Source organism: Hyaena hyaena, unplaced genomic scaffold, assembly GCF_003009895.1.
Source record: "Hyaena hyaena isolate Hyena2069 unplaced genomic scaffold, ASM300989v1 scaffold_497, whole genome shotgun sequence".
Lineage (NCBI taxonomy): Eukaryota > Metazoa > Chordata > Mammalia > Carnivora > Hyaenidae > Hyaena > Hyaena hyaena.
In genome coordinates this window covers 902,541-917,611 of record NW_024081130.1, presented here as the reverse complement: position 1 = coordinate 917,611, position 15,071 = coordinate 902,541, and the positions used below count along the sequence as shown (strand labels likewise).

The window sequence follows — 15,071 nt, the reverse complement described above, 5'->3', positions numbered from 1 at the left end:
GTTCTTATAGTGCCTAATATTCCAGTTCAAAGTCTTCATAATGGTTGACAAAGATTCCACAGCTCAGACTTCTCCTTCGAGACTTGGATCCAATTCTTAAGCTTAACCTCTCTAGAAAACTTAAGGAAGAAAGTCAATTGAAGATAGTGGGTTTTTTAAAATATATTTTAATGTTTTACTTATTTCTGTGAGAGAGAGAGAGAGAGAGACAGCGTGAGCAGGGGAGGGTCAGAGAGAGAGGGAGACACAGAATCTGAAGCAGGCTCCAGGCTCTGAGCTAGCTGTCAACACAGAGCCCGATGCGGGACTCGAACCCACAAACCGTGAGATCATGCCTGAGCCAAGTCGGACGCTTAACTGACTGAGCCACCCAGGCTCCCCAAAGATAGTGGTTTTGAATCCACTTGCATATTCCCATAGAAGTGAAGAAAGAGCAAAAGTGAAGGGGCTCTGTTTGTGCTACTTATATCACAATGTCTTGTCCATTACCTATTAAGTCCCAGTTAATGTGTTGAGTTCTAATAATTCATGTTAGTAACCGTTCCTCCCTTCAAGAGACAGCTAGCAAGGACATGGGCAGGTTGGTCATAGAAGGTCAAGTTCTCCCCTACTGCATAGGTGGATGATGGTGTTTTCTCCATGAGCAACTCATTCATATTTAACTTGGAAACTCTGAAGATGATGTCCTAATCAAAGGCATGCCCTTCAGAGTGGAAATTTCAGATGTTGAGGTACAGGACTGGCAGAAGACTTGGGGTAATGCCCCTTCCATCTCCCCTCATGGTGAAGCTGGCTTGTGCAGTCTCCCTTGGGACTCTTATACACACATCATGTGCTTCACTATAAAACTTCTAGAAAGCTCTCTTCTATTTGCTCTTTCCCTCCCAGGATGCTCAAATGAACATTCTCTTTTGAAACAGCCCATAATTATCAAATCACTTGATTTTTATTGCAAAGAAAGAATAATTGCACCAGAATCCAATGACCATGATTTTTGGGAAGCTCAAAGGGAATTTCATAATTCAGAATTAATTAGGCAATGAGAGAGAACAGGAGGCATATTTTAGTATATTAATTCATGCCAAGTTCAAACTCATTCCATCTCAGTTGCCCAGTGTGAATGATTATGCCATTAATCCATGGCTAGGGGAGAGCTATGGTGACTGTAATACATTTCTAAGGAAATAAAGAAAAATGTCACTTTTCCCCTTCAACTAATTCTTTGAATAGAGCTACATAATAATAATACCTTTATTTATTTATAGGGCATAAATTCTCCAGAGCTCAATAAACTAAAGGATAAGCAAAATGCTGAAGGGGGGGGTGGTAGGGGGAAGAAGTCTTCCAGCTAATTCTGAAACAAAACATTAGAGGGGGAAAATGACTAAGGAGAGAAGCTGAAAAATTTTTTAAAAAGCTTGGAAAAGAGCTAAAGGGAAGAGAGGATGATGTGGCTTTTTCATCTCCCTCCCCTTCTATGGAACACTCTCCGGGTGGTGACTCAGGAGAACTAGCATGGGGGGGGGGGGAGGGAAAAGTTTCATAGACATTTCATCAGCTCTGAACAGGACCCCTGGCTCCAATCATCCTTTGCTGTCAAGACGATGCAGGTCAGCCTGCCCCCTTCCAGGTGCCCTTACAGTTCGTGTACGGTTTGTTGAGAATACTAGTATTATGGGGATTAGATCCCAGGCTTTCTGATTTATGAATTCGGCGAGAGAGAAAAGGCAAGGAAATCTGGGAATTCTCAATCGCCACCTTTTTGGTTTCCCGCCGGCACTGACTGCATGGCGCCCTCTGCTGTCCAGACTGGGTTCTCTTACAGTCCAGAGCAGGGTTTTTTTCCCCACCTGAGGAAGCAACACAGGGAAAATAAAAATATTAGTGGAAGAATAATTTTATTTTAAAATAATAGTTTTACTGAGTTCCAAGAGAAAGATACATTCTTAAAACCTGTATTATGCAACTTACTGAAGAGAAGATCAATTAGAAATATGAGAAGAGAGCTTTAGTTACTAAACTCATAACGAGCACATTTGATACAGCAACCAAAAGGAAGTATCTAGTCATTTATCCCTTGTGCACACACAGCCCGTTAGAGAGCCTCAAGTGTGTCCGGGTGCTTTATCTCATTTCAGCCCCAAGTTGCTGGAGATGACCCTGACCTTTCCTCAGTGCTCCAACCGGTCCACCCAAACTCCATATATATGTCCAACAGACATCACACAGGCAACTGTGTGCAAAACAGAACTTTTGATTCATCCTCTCCCTCCCTTACCTGTTCCTCTCTCCACTCTCCCCCACTGGCACCACCATCTCTTAGCTACTCAGGCCCAAAGCCTAGGAATCACTTTTGACCCCTCTCTTCCACACGTTTTACTTCCAAAGCACTGGTAATTCATGTTAGGTCCGTCCTCACGATAATGTTTATAGGCAAGAACTATCCCAACTAGTAGGTGAACATTTGAGGAGTAACAGAATATTATGTACTTTCAAAGGGTCTCCCCACAAGTACTTATTAATTACAAAAGGTGAAATAATGACCTTACTATTACCATTAATAGGACTGATTGACAGTGAGTGACTCCTAGTGTCATGGAGGAATAGAATTCAGCATCACTTCTATGATCTCCTTGCCAAAAGCCCATAACATGGATCCTACCACGAGGAATTATCAAACCCAAACTGAAGGCCATTTTACAAAATAACTAGCCTGTACTTTTAAGAATGTCCACATTGTGAAATATGAAGACTCAGAAACTGTTCCAGAATAAAGGAAATTAAAGAATGGTAGGACAAAATCCTACACATGATCTTGGATTTTCTGTCATTGTAAAAAATAGAACTGAAGCAATTGGAGAAATAGAAGTTCTGTAGATTATATGATAGCATTATAACAATTTTTTTTTATTTTTTAATGTTTGTTTGTTTGTTTTGAGGGAGAGAGAGACACCACGACGGGGTTAAGTGCAGAGAGTGAGGAGACACAGAATCCGAAGCAGACTCCAGGCTCTGAGCTGTGAGCACAGAGCCCGAAGTGGGGCTCCAACCCACCAACTGCGAGATCAGGACCTAAGCCCAAGTCTGACACTTAACTGACTGAGCCACCCAGGCAGCACCCCTAGCAATATTAACTTCTGATTTTAATAATGGTACTGTGTTGTTAAATGAATTTCTTGCATTTTGGGGCACCAGGGTGGCACAGTCGGTTGGGTATCTGACTCTTGATTTTGGCTCCAGTTGTGATCCCAGGGTCATGAGATTGAGCCTGTCGGCTCTGCACTGACAATGTGGAGCCTGCTTGGGATCCTCTCTCTCTCTCTCTCTCTCCACCCCCCTGCCCTTCTTCTGCTTGCACTCACATGCCCTCTTTCTCTCTCACACACACAAAATAAATAGATAAGCATTTTTTAATAAAAATAAATTAAAATGGCAACTCTCTCCCAATTAATTTATAAATTAATCGCCTGCAGGCACTTGTGGCATTTGAATCCGGCTGGTAAACACTGCTGCTCTCTGCGGAGCTGTGTGAGATGTCAAACAGGAAGCCACCACATCCGGTCTGGACTCTCTTGGGCTTTTTCTGAGACCAACCCAGACGCTTCGAGGCTGTTTGCTTTCCTCACTGCATCTGTCCCCCTCCTTCCACCCCAGTCACTCCATAAGCTCCCTTTACCTTTCTCTATACTACAGGGACACCCCTCCTCAGAGATGCCCTCAGCTTCGGATTCCCCTCTGCGCCACCTCCCCTCACCCACATTCAGACTCTGACCTGGAGCAAGACTTCGAGCAGATTTCACTAGAGCTGATTTGAAAGCAGCCACCCTCGGTGTGCCCAGCGTGGGGAGCAGTGGGAATGGGGGCGGAGGGGAGCATTAGCTTCTCTCACCTCAAAATGAGATAAAAAGCTGTTTTCTTAAAATAACCTCCATATTCTGGTCACTTATGAGGGGGCTTCTGATAAGTGATGCGGCAGATGTCCTCTCCCCCACCCACTTCTGTGGTCGCACACACCACAGGGAGATGAGCAATCCTTTCCAGGCACCCTCTCTGCCACAGCCTCGCGGCTGCGCCTCACACATGCAGCTCTGGCCCATGAGTTCCGGTATGCTGCTGGCTTCTGACATAGAACTTTCTGGTTCCAAATACCTCACTCATGTCTTCACCTTTCCCCTCCTGCTACGTAATTCCCCGGAAGCCCCTAAAAGGAAGTGCGTCACAAGTGCTCACACCCAACGCCTTTGCTAATCCACGAGCTTCACTTGTCCTCTTCTCCGTCGAGGCTGACACAGCCTGCAAAGCGACATCACACACCGCAGTGTCCTGTAGTGACACCTCTGAGCCATCACCTCTTCTAATGTCCTGTGAATGAACGCAGGCCATTGTCTGAGACCAAAGGATGTTGTGTTTTCTTTGAAATTTCTTTCTTTGAAAGCACCCACCCTAACCGTGTCACATGCGTTGGTGGTGTCACACGCCTTCTCTCTTTCCTCGTACTAGTCTTAGGATTTGACATTTTAGCGGCACAGCTATTCTGCTTGTGCCTCATTGTCTCTCGGAGAGTTTTAGGGAAAATAATGCTTTCATTTTGTCCTCTTGACCTCTCTCTTCCACGGGCTGAGCTGGGGCGCACGCCCTGGGCTGTCTCCCTGTCTTCCTCTCTCTCCTTGCATTACCCCTCCTCCTTTTTTTTTTTTTTTAAGTTTATTTATTTTGAGAGAGAAAACGTGCGCACGCACTCACGCAAGCGGGGAAGGGGCAGAGAGGGAGAAATAGGTACCAAGCTGGCTCTGTGCCCCACAGTCTTGAGATCATGCCCTGAGCCAAAACCAAGAGTCAATTGCCTAACTGACTGAGCCACCCAGGTGCCCCTACTCCTTCTGCTTTGACCCAAGACTGATGCTCACTATGAAGCTTTCAATAAAAGGGATGGCTTTCGTCCCTCTTCTGGCTTCTAGAGAAGGAGAACACCGTGTTGGCTGGGCCCAGGTGTATAACCTTACTTGGCTTCTAGCCTCCATTAGATGGAATTTGAATCTCACCCCCTCACACAGTCAGCTGCTTCCACTTTCATTTCCCCTCTGAAACCCTAATTCCTCTCAATTGTCTCCCTCGGGCTCCAATATGGCTTCTTGAGAGGCACTCTCCAGCCTCCATGCTTTCAGTCTTCCATTCAACAATTACAGGGGCATTTATCAAGCGTCATCACTTTTACAAAACCACCCAATCTGAGTATAATCAAGAAACGTTCAGTCATGCATGAAGGCAAAATTGCAGGGATAAGGATATCTGTATTAGGTGTGTTAATAAAACAGTGAAAAAATACAACTAATATAATTGTTCTGAAATAAATAACTGGTTGACTACACAATGGTATGTCTACACAATGGAAAATCAGGCAAGAGTTATAATTAGTGGTGTAGAAAGGTGATTCTCAAACTGTCAAAGAACAGCCTGCATCAGAATTATCCAAGGGCTTGTTAAAAATACAGAGTTCTGGTGACACCTGGGTGGCTCAGTCAGTCAAGCATCCAACTCTTGATTTCAGCTCAGGTCATGGTCTCAGTTCATGAGATCAAGCCCCACGTCAGTCTCTATGCTGACAGAAGAATCTACTTGGGATTCTCTCTTTCCCTCTCTCTCTCTGTCCCGCCCCCATTCATGTGTGCTCGCTCGCTCTTGCTCTCTCTCTCAAAATAAATAAACATTTAAAAATACAGAGTTCTGGGCACAGATCCAGACTACAGAATCAGAATCTCAGGGAGTATGACTTGGAATCTTTATTTTAACAGGCTCCTCCAGTGATACTTAGTGCATATAATATTTTAAAACTTATATCCGTGGTAGTTAACCATGAAGGGAAATGGTCATCATATACTGTTAGATGAAAATTATAGGTTATAGAAAAGAGCTATAATATAATCCCATTTTTTAAAACAAATAGTGTAGATAGCTAAAACTGAAAGGATATTTGCCAAAATATTAAGAGGACTTAGTGGTAAGTTTATAGACGATTTTTATTTTACTCTTTTGACGTGTTTGCTTGCTGTGTGCAGTTGCTGCATTTCCAAAATAGGCATGTATTTCATGAGTACTTAGCAAATGATAAAAGTTGTTTTGTTTTTACAGAACTGTACAGGAGTTAAACTGTGTAAGACTTTTTTTAACTTTTACTTTCACCTTGAATTTAAGAAAGCAAATGTGAGGCAGCTTGCAAAATTTTACACCTGACAAAATTTTTAAATGAAGAATCAGAAACAAAGGGGAAATTCTGGTATTAATATAAAATGGAGCCAAGATTAAGGTTGGTTTCCAAGAATACACCACCATGAACTTTAGTATTGTTTCTAAAGTTGAGCTGTTAAGTTTGGCACTCCTGATGTCCCGTGGTAACTGAGCAGACAAGGGTAGTTAGGAAGAGGAAGGAGAGAGGGACTACAACAAAGTTTTAACTTGGATGACTATGTGGATTCTAGTGCCCTTAACCGAGACAACAGATTCATGACAGCCTTGATTAGTTTTCTGTGTAAGTCCCCACTGGGAAAGAGTAAAAGAAAGCAAGCATGGAAGAGAAACCTCCCTCTGCTACAATTGCTGGGCACCCAGGTAAGTGATTGCCCCACATATCAGGTTTGCAGCCAGAGATTCAAGCTCCAGTCTCAATAAAAAGTCAGGGACATTATAGGACATCTGCATGGCTCAGTTGCTTAAGCATCTGATTCTTGGTTTTGGCTCAGGTCATGATCTCACAGTTTATGAGTTCGAACTCCACACTGGGCTCCACAATGACAGTGCAGAAACTGCTTGGGATTTCTCTCTCCCTCTCTCTCTCTGCTCCTCCTTCCTTCACTTTCTCTGTCTCAAAAATAAATAAACAAACTTAAAAAAAATCTTTTAAGTCAGGGATGTTATCAAAAATGAACAAAGGAGGGAAATAAACACATCTCCAAAGAAAATATACAAATAGCAAACTAGCCCCTGAAAAGGTGTTCCACGTCATTACTTGTTAGGAAAATACAAATTAAAACAATGAGATAGTACCTCACACCCACTAGGATGGCTACAATTTTTTTAAAGTGGGGGCAGGGGGGTGGCGGGCCCGGATATGGAGAAATTAGAACCATGTACATTGCTGTGGGAATGAAAAGGGTAAGATGCAAATGTCAAATGTTGTGCAGCCCATGTAAAAATCAGTTTGGCAGTTGTTCAACAAGTCATACAGAGCTATCCTGTGACCCAGAAATTCTGCTGCTAGGTATATATCAAAACATTGAAAACGAGAATTCAAATAAATGCCTGTACATGAATGTTCATAGCAGTACTACATAAAATAGCCACAAAGTGGAAACAACCCAAATGTTCATCAGCTGATGAATGGATAAGCAAAATGTGGTCCATCCATGTAATGGAATATTATTCGCCCCCCAAAAAAGGAATAAAGCACTGGTGCTACAACATGGGTGAAACTTGAAAATATTCTGACATAAAGAAACCAGACACAAAACATCACATATTATATGACTCCCTTTGCATTAAACATATGGAATAGGCAAGTCCATAAAGATAAAACATAGACTGGTGTTTTCCAAGGCCTGTGGGAAGAGGAAATGGAGAGTGACTACTTAATGGGTGTGTGTCTTTTCAGGGTGATGAATATGTCTTGGAACTAGATAGAAGTGATGGTCACACCACACTGTGAACGCACTAAATGTCATTAAATTGTACACTTTAAAATGGCTCATGGTAGGTAGCCTAAGTGTCCATCAACAGATGAATGGATCAAGAAGATGTGGCTTATCTATACCATGGAATACTACATGGCAATGAGAAACAATGAAATCTGGCCATGTGTAGCAACATGGATGGACCTTGAGGGTGTTATTCTTAGCAAAGTAAGTAAGTCATTCTCTTGAACGCTGAGAAACAAACTGAGGACTGATGGATGTGGGGGGGAGGGGGGGAAGGGCATGGAGGAGGGCACTTTGGGGATGAGCACTGAGTGTTATGTAGAAACTAATTTGACAATAAACTATTTGTAAAAAAAAAAAAATAAATAAATAAAAAATAAAATGGCTCATGGTTGGGGTGCCTGGGTTGCTCAGTTGGTTAAGCGTCTGACTCTAGCTCAGGTCATGATCTTAGAGCTCATGAGTTTGAGTCCCACATCGGGTTCTGTGCTGACAGCTCAGAGCCTGGAGCCTGCTTCGGGTTCTGTGTCTCCCTCTCTCTCTGCTCCCCCTTGCTCTCTCTCTCTCTCAAAAATAAATAAAAATTAAAAAGCATCTTTAATAAAAAATAAAATAAAATGGCTCATGGTTAATTTTATGCTAAGCGAATTTTGCCCCAATTAAAAAAATGGGGGAGGGGGTATGTTTCAGGGTCATTTACGAGTCCTTTGTGAAAGTTAAATCTGAGAATGCTGGGGGTTTCAAAAAGATCCTGGAGAAGAAGTGGATATAATTAGTCCAGTTTGGGACCCCTGAGTTTGATAGGCCCATGGGGCATTTAGGTGAAGGTACTAGACATCAGTTAGGATTATCAGTCTCAGCTGGGGAGAGAAGACTGGGCTGGAGCTCTAGATTTGTGGGTCATCAGGCTGGAGGAAGAAGTTTATACGTTTGAATTCTCCTCGGAACCCCTGGTACAAAAGGAAAGGAAAATAGGCCCCAGTGGAAGAAATTCCTTCATTGTCCCTGATTGATTCCTCTTTGAAAGGTTTCCTCATCAGTGTGGGCTTTGTATTCATTCATTGTTTTTAATGAAAGTGGAGGGTTATATGCAAACTTTCACTATGCAGCAAAGCCTTGGCACAGGGCACTTGGCTAGCTCAGTTGGTCAAGAGTCCAACTCTTGATCTCAGCTCAGGTCTTGATCTCAGCTTCATGAGTTCAGTCCCTTCATTGGGGTCCATGCTGGGTGTGGAACCTTCTTTAAAAAAATAAAAGCCTTAGTTCTGATGGAAGTAGATTTCTCTAACATAAAAAAATAGTAAAAAATGTGACTTACGTTTGACACATTATCAGAACAGTGACCACAGGCCCCTCCTCCTTAGCTTCCTTCTCTCTGTACCGAGCGAGCGAGCGAGCGAAGTGTGAGAAGCCTCTGTTGACGTTCCCAGCATGTGGTCTCACATGTTTGTGGTGGGCTTACTGGAGAGCCCACTGGTGTGTCACAGGAAAAGATCTGTTGCTGTGACTGTGAAAGCCAACTCACGCTTTCTTCCAAGTCTTTTCTCATTTGGAACAAATTTCAGGGCACAAATTACTTTTTAAATGACATTTAAAAAAGAAAATATGGTCGGGGAGAATGGAAGGATAGGTGAAATAGGTGATGGGATTAAGAAGTGCACTTGCTGTGATGAGCACCAGGTGTTGTGTGCAAGTGATGAATCACTATATTGTACACCTGAAACTAGTAGAACTCTGTGTTAACCAATTGGAATTAAAATGTAAAAAACTTTAAAAGAACCAATAAGGGGCGCCTGGGTGGCTCAGTCGGTTAAGCATCTGACTTCGGCTCAGGTCATGATCTCACGGTTCGTGGGTTCAAGCCCCGCATCAGGTTCTGTGCTAACAGCTAGCTCAGAGCCTGGAGCCTGCTTCGGATTCTGTGTCTCCCTCTCTCTCTGACCCTCCCCTGCTCACCCTGTCTCTCTCTTTCTCAGAAATAAATAAAACATAAAAATTAAAAATAAAATAAAAGAACCAATAAAAATGCAAAAAAAAAAACCCACAAAAATAAAAAAGAAAATATGGCAAATTTGTTAACTGTTTAATCTAGATAAAGGGTGTGTAGACATTTACTGTACCATTTTCCCCACGATTATATGTTGAAAATATTTATAGCAATTTCAAACAGAATCTTTAACATTACAGTGACTTGGATTTCACAGAAGTTTATTAAACATAAGATGTGTTCCAGGCACTAAGCTAGGAAGTCTCACACATGACTAGTGCCTGCATGATGGACCATTTTGGTGACATTTTCTATCCCAAATAAATGCCCTAAGCTGTAGGTTACAGTAATAAATAATGTTATGGAACAGGAACATGGTTAACAATGATCCCTTGGGTCAATTAGAAGTCAAGATGAAATATAAGATTTGAAATAGAAGGCATTCCCTAACCCCAAAGTGATAAACTTAACTTCTCTGCATCTCCCAGAATAACATTTTGGGAAGTTCAATCACATAGCTTCATTTTCTCATAGAGAGGAGCCAATTCCCCCCACCTACAGGTAGAACCTTCCAGAGCAGGCTCTTCTGCTTGTCTGCTCTCTGCCACGTGTTCCCAGGACAGCCCCATCTGTTGGATGCTGGTTCTGAGGCAGGTCCTACTGACAACATGATGCACATGGACTTCCTGACAGTGCCTTTGAAGTGGTGGGAAAAAGCTACTGTGGGCCATTGTAGCCACAGGCCAGGGTAGGCCAGTCCTCCTCTTAAACCAAGCACAAGCTCTAGATTGAGAAGAAAATCAAAGAGAGACAGAAGGCTCACACCCTTCCCTCATCGAGTCTTAAGTGTAAGACCAAACCTCTTGGACACAGATAATGAAATTATTATTCTGCAAACCATGAGAGACTCTTGAATGCTAAGAACAAACTGAGGGCTGATGGGTGTGGGGGGAGAGGGGGTGATGGGCATGGAGGAGGGCACTTGTGGGGATGAGCACTGGGTGTTATATGGAAACCAACTTGACAATAAACTGTTTGTAAAAAAAAAAAAACATTATGTTCAATATTACAAATATTAAAGCCAGTATACTTTTAAAAAATAAAATAAAATATAAAAATAAAGAAATTATTATTCTGAAATTCCTATATTAGGTTGAAGCTCTGATCCCTTATCATCATGGGGTATCAATGTCACTCCTATTTCCCCTATAAGAAAAATGAGGCCGAGAAAATCTAAATATCAAGATTTAATGTTATGCCAAGTTAAGCCTCCAACTCTAATTTCTGCTTAGAATTTCAATGTTGATCTGAATTTAATTTCAATCTTAGTATTATGGAAGGAAAACTTTAGTGAGTTTCTTTTTTATTGAAGTACAATTGACATATAACATAGTTTCACTTGTACCACATAATGATTCAATGTATGTATATGCTGTGAAATGATCACCACAATAAGGCTAGTTAACATCCATCGCCACACAGAGTTACAATTTTTTTTCTTGTAATGAGAACTTGTAAGATCTACTCTCTTAGCGATTTTCAAACACATAATATAGCATTATTAACTCTAGCTACCATGCTGTATATTATATCCCCAGGACCTACTTATAACTGGAAATTTATGTTTTTTGACATTCTTCACTCATTTCACACCCCCACCCCCAACGCTGCCTCTGGCAAACATCAATCTGTTCTCTGTACCTATGAGTTCAGGGCTTCAGGGGAGGATTTGGGGGGAGTGGAAATCCACCTAGAAGTGAGATTATATAGTATTTGTCTTTCTGTGACATATTTCATTTAGAATAATGCCCTCAAAGTCCATCCATTTTTTTCTTATTTTTATCTTAATGTTTATTTGTTTTTGAAAGAGAGAGAGAGACAGAGTGTGAGCCAGGAAGAGGCAGAGAGAGAGGGAGACACAGAATCCAAAGCAGGCTCCAGGCTCTGAGCTGTCAGCACAGGGGCTTGAACTCAGGAGCCTTGAGATTGTGACTTGAGCTCAAGTCAGACGCCCAACCAACTGAGCCACCCAGGTGCCCCAAAGTCCATCCACGTTGTCACAAATGGCAAGTCTGCTTCTTTTTTTTTTAATGTCTGAATAACATTCCATATATACATATATGGAATATATCCAAACATTCCATATATACTTATATATATGGAATGTTATTCAGACATTTAAAAAAAGAAGGAAATATATATATGTATATATGCATTTTCTTTATCCAATCATCCATCAGTGGGCACTTAGGTTGCTTCCATGTCTTGCCTATTGTAAATAATGCAACAATTAACATGGATGCGCATTTCTCTTTTCTAACAAGTTAGTATTTTCATTTCCTTCAGCTAAATACCCAGAGGTGAAATTGCCAAGTCATATGGTAGTTCTATTTTTAATTTTTTGAGAAGCCTCCATATTGTTTTCTGCAGTGGCTGTACCAATTTACATTCCCAACAAGAGTGCACAAAGGTTTCCTTTTCTCCACATTCTTTTCTTACCAACGCTTGTTACTTCTTGTCTTTAATAATAGCTATGCGAGCAGGTGTGAAGTGATATCTCATTGTGGTTTTGATTTGCATTTCCCTAATGACTAGTGATGCTAAGCACCTTTTCATCGAAGATAAATAGCTGTCCCCCACCCGCAAAGATTAAGGGGGAAATAAGAATTATCCAAACATTTCTGAAGGGCTGGCATATGGATGGGAACACTATAGGTGTGGCCTCTGTAAAATAGTGCAACACTACTTTTTGGCTCATGGTGAAGTTACAAAGTTCACCAGCATCTTCCCAGGTAGTACTGATCACTACATTGTTCCATGGGTGGTAATAAAAAATTGTCTGGAAAAAGTACCCACCATGTGCCAAGCTCTGGGGATGGTGTTCTACATACCTTATTTCATTTAATCATTCTAGGAGTCCTGTGTACTGACATTTTTAACATATATAGAAACAGATCAAAGAGTTTAAATAACTTGGCTTAAGTCACAAAGTTAGTAAATGAATGATCAAACCAATAATCAAACTTGGATCAACCTGATACCAAAACATCTCTTGTCGAAATAGCTTTTGTTCCAGGGGATGGATTGCTATGGAATTCAGCAATTCATGTGTTTTCACTTTGTTTATGGTTTCTTTTGGTGTATAGATTTTTTTTCACTTAAACAAATATATTAATATTTTTTCCTTATGGTCTGTGCTTTTTGTGTCTTGTTAAGGAAACTTGCCTACTTTAAGATTATAAATGTATTCTGTATTTTCTTTTAGACTTATAAAAATCTGTTTCTTACATTCATATTTCTAACTATAATTTCTAATTTAATTTCTAGTATTTCTAATTTTTTCTAATTCGATGATGGTATGAATTAGTGATGTATTTAATTTTTCCCCACATGAGCAACCAATTGTCCAGCACCATTGGTGAGAATCCATCTTTCCTTCACTAATTTCTCATGCCTCTCATGTATCGAGTCTAAATGTGAGGAGGTCTCTTTCTTTTTTTCCCCCCATTTTTATTTATTTATTTTGAGAGAGAGAGTGTGCTCACACACACACCCAAGCAGATGAAGGGCAATCAGGGAGGAGAGAGAGAACCCCAAGCAGGCTCCGTGCTGTCAGTTCAGAGCCCCAGGCAAGGCTCAACTCTTGACTTGAGCCAAGATCAAGAGTCAGACGCTTCACTGACTGAGCCACCCAGATGCCCCAAGGGGGTCTCTTTCTGAACATTCCACTCTGTTCCATTGATCTTCTCTTCTTTTAATCTCTGTATAAACACTGCATTGTATTAATAATTATAGCCTTATAACAAATAGAAATATTTGCTTCATTAAGCCCCCATCTCATTCTTCTCCAATTTTTTTCTTTGTTATTTGAACTTTTAAAGACAACTTGTGATGTTGCCTGAAAAACTCTATTGGGCTTTTGATGAAAACAATATTGCATCTGTGAGTTAATTTGGGGAGAAGTGACACCTTTAGGAAAATTAAGTCTTCTCATCCAAGGACATAGTATGTTTCACCACTTTTTAAAAATAATCTTTTCCATAAAAGCCTCACCCACCCATTATTTATCCTTCTATACGTTAGTGACTTTGTTCCTGTTGTAAATAAATTTCTTTTTAAAAATTGTTTGGGACTCAATTGATTTTTCTATATTTATCTTGTACCCAGCAACACTGCTGAACTTTTATTAGTTTGTAGATGCTATTAGATTGTTCAATTATTTTTTCCCTAATAAGATATTGCATTAATTTAAGCATGCTTAGTCACTCAAAATTATCAATATAAATGTATAAAGTTTAAAAATTTTAAACCTGGGTGGCTCAGTTGGTTAAGCGTCCAACTCTGGACTTTGGCTCAAGTCATGATCTCATGGTTCGAGAGTTCGAGCCCTGCATCAGGCTCCCTGCTGTCAGCACAGCGTCCATGTCAGATCTTCTGTCCCCTCTCTCTCTGACCCTGCTCTGCTCTCTCAAAAACAAACATTTTTAAAAAAATAAAAATTAAAACTCCAGAATTTGAAATATATCACCTCTTATCTTCTATCAACTTAGATTTAATTTTGATTTGAGCTGGGTTCACACACAGGTCATGTCAAAGTCCGTGGTCTTAAACATGGCCATGGCCTGGAGGCTAGAGAGCACCTTCTCTCATCATGGGCCATTAGTGTAGTGAGTTTGCTGCTGCTGAACCTGTTTCTCTGCACATCTCTTATCCTGTGGCTCTCTGTCACATCTGTGCTTGTGAGGTGACTCCCTCTGAAAAGTTTAATGGGAGGGTGAATCCAACCGAGTGCTTCACGGAAGCATCAACAGCTATTTCACAGGCAGAAAATGCACACTGGAAACAAGCCACTGTCCTGGAGAGAAAAGGAGAGAGCAGACCAATAAAAAGGAAGGGGTAGGGAGGGGAGAGAAGTTTTCACTCACACCATTTCACAGCCGTATGCCATAAGTGAAATTCCCCCTCCAAACACGAAAGGAAGGGATGAAGAATAAAGAGAAGATGCCCCTTTGAAACCTCTCCTAGAAACCCTGCTCAGTGACTTCCATGGTCTAGAATTGTATCACATTTAAACCCCTCTGTGCAAAGGAGTCTGGGATGGTGGTTATATTTAACTGGGTGCCATTACTACTCTGAGCAAAATGGGAGTTGGTTATTGAGGAAGAAGGAGACGGCTACTGGACAGGCAACTAGCAATGTCAGCCTCCATTTTAAAATGAGGTCACAAAGCCTTAAGAGCCGTCTTCACAAATGTGAGCCAGGAAATGTTGGGGCTGTTTGAAGAGATCTTTTTTTTTTTTTAAGTTCATTTATTTATTTTGAGAACAAAGAAAGAAAGCACGGGCAGGGAAGGGTAAACAGAGAGGGAGAGGGAGAATCCCAAGCAGGCTCTGAGC

At 41.2% G+C, this 15,071-nt stretch overlaps 1 long non-coding RNA gene across 1 annotated transcript in view; it reads right to left on the bottom strand.

The window, feature by feature from the left end:
- Nucleotides 1-924: 924 nt before the first annotated feature.
- Nucleotides 925-15,071, bottom strand: part of LOC120246998 — a 131,743-nt gene continuing 117,596 nt past the window's right edge. Inside the window, exon 4 of the long non-coding RNA XR_005532200.1 lies at nucleotides 925-1,850. This is a non-coding gene — a long non-coding RNA (uncharacterized LOC120246998). The remainder of the gene's footprint in view (nucleotides 1,851-15,071) is intronic.